This window comes from Bos mutus, chromosome 21 (genome assembly GCF_027580195.1).
Source record: "Bos mutus isolate GX-2022 chromosome 21, NWIPB_WYAK_1.1, whole genome shotgun sequence".
Classification (NCBI taxonomy): Eukaryota; Metazoa; Chordata; class Mammalia; order Artiodactyla; family Bovidae; genus Bos; species Bos mutus.
In genome coordinates, this window is record NC_091637.1 from 20,241,886 (window position 1) to 20,244,219 (window position 2,334).

The window sequence follows — 2,334 nt, forward strand, 5'->3', positions numbered from 1 at the left end:
CTCCTCTTATACTTTTAAAATTCATGTGTAACTCCTGTGGGAGATAATAGTTGTAAACAGCTTTAATTAAATTATATTTATAAAAAACTTTTCTTTTATTCTACTTTGTGTTTTTGGTATTGTTGATCTTTAAAAATCAAATGGTGTTTGATAATGAGAGCATGGAGGAGGGGAGAAGAATCCTAACATCTGAAAAAGCTATTGAAACACTCCTCTTTTTTTCCAACTGCATATCTGCGTGAGGCTGGATTTTCTTCAAACACTTCAACCAAAACAAAATACAGCAACAGACTGAATGCTGAAGCGGGTGTGAGAATCCAGCTACTAATACTTCTGAGAAGTCAGATATGAAGAGCGTTGCAAAATGTACACAAAACAGCTCTCCTCACTAACTCTTTTATTTTGGAAAATGTAGTTATTTTTAAGTGAATATATAAACATATTTCAAATTTTGTTTTAACTTTTAATTTAGTAAATAGCTTTTCGTGTGTGTGCTCAGTCACGTCCAACTCTTTGTGATCCAATGAACTGTAGCCTGCCAGGCTCCTCTGTCCATGGGATTTCCCAGGCAAAATACTGGAGTGGGTTGCCATTTCCTCCTCCAGGGCATCTTCCCAGACCAGAGATTGAATCTGAGTCTCCTGCATTGGCAGGCGAATTCCTTACCATTGCACCGCCTGGGAAGCCCCAGATAGGGTTTTATATAATCTGTGTAAACAAACACCCTTTGGAGTTCTCAACAACTTCTCAGGGTGTTCATTTCAGTTCAGTTCAGTGCAGTCGCTCAGTCGTATCCAACTCTTTGCGACCCCATGAATTGCAGCACGCCAGGCCTCCTTGTCCATCACCAACTCCTGGAGTTCACTCAGACTCACATCCATCAAGTGGGTGATGCCATCCAGCCATCTCATCCTCTGTTGTCCCCTTCTCCTCCTGCCCCCAATCCCTCCCAGCATCAGGGTATTTTCCAATGAGTCAACTGTTCACATGAGGTGACCAAAGTACTGGAGTTTCAGCTTCAGCATCATTCCTTCCAAAGAACACCCAGGACTGATCTCCTTCAGAATGGACTGGTTGGATGTCCTTGCAGTCCAAAGGACTCGAAAGAGTCTTCTCCAACACCACAGTTCAAAAGCATCAATTCTTCGGTGCTCAGCCTTCTTCACAGTCCAACTCTCACATCCATACATGACCACTGTAAAAATCATAGCCTTGACTAAACGGACCTTTGTTGGCAAAGTAATGTCTCTGCTTTTGAATATGCTATCTAGGTTGGTCATAACTTTCCTTCCAAGGAGTAAGCGTCTTTTAATTTCATGGCTGCAATCACCATCTGTAAAGGGAGCCTAAGACCAAGAGGTTGGAGAATTACCCTAGAGGAAAGCACTAAGAGCGTAAAAAAAAAAAAAAAAAAGGGCGGGGGGACACGTTATCGCACACAAGAAATTTAACATTTATACGGTAATGCTATATAATCTATAGTCTGTATTAAATTGTCCCAAGACTGTCCCAGTCATTCCTTTAAATTTGGGAAGATGGTCTGTGATCCAGAATCAAGGCTCAGGCATGGCATTTGGTTGTCACATCTCATTAGATTCTTTTTTTTTAATATTTATTTATTTGGCTGCACTAAGTCTTAGTTGTGGCATGTGGGATTTAGTTCCCTGACCCGGGATCAAACCCAGGCCCTCTGCATTGAGAGTTCAGAGTCTTAACCACTGGACCACCAGGGAAGTCCTTCATTAGCTTTCTCTAATCTAAAGCAGTACCTTCTTCTTTCGTGGGAGAATCAGTGGGAGGTGTATACTTTTGCTATTTTTGAAGAATTCCAGGGCAGCTGTTTTGTAGACTGTCCTTCACAATTGCTTTGTTTCTTTTGTCTGATGGTTTCCTTATCGTTAGATTCAAGCTTAAAAAAAATATAACCAAAATTTTATGTAAAGTGTGTCCTTCCCATTGCATTGGGAAGGCCCCGATGTTAGTTTGTCCTATTTTTGTTGTGCCAGAGTAGGTTTGGGGACTTTCTGCTTGATAGTGATGTTATATTTTATCGCACAAGGTTTCACGCTTCTTCGGCACTTATTGACTCCTCCTTTGTGGTCCCATGTGTAGCCACATTTGTAACTTCTGTGTGTTCTTGAAGACAAAAAAATGTAGCTCCCTAAGACTTCCCAGGTGGCACTAGTGGTAAAAATCTGCCTGCCAATGCAGGAGACCCAGGAGACTCAGGTTTGATTGCTGGGTTTGAAAGATCCCCCAGAGGAAGAAATGTCAACCCACTCCAGTATTCTTGCCTGGAAAATCCCATGAACAGAGGAGCCTGGCAGGCTACAG

General features: G+C 41.8%; 1 non-coding gene across 1 annotated transcript; it reads right to left on the reverse strand.

The window, feature by feature from the left end:
- Nucleotides 1-1,660: 1,660 nt before the first annotated feature.
- On the reverse strand, nt 1,661-1,733 carry TRNAE-CUC (transfer RNA glutamic acid (anticodon CUC)). Its single transcript has one exon. It is a non-coding gene; the product is annotated as a tRNA-Glu (tRNA).
- Between the last annotated feature and the right edge of the window lie 601 nt (nt 1,734-2,334).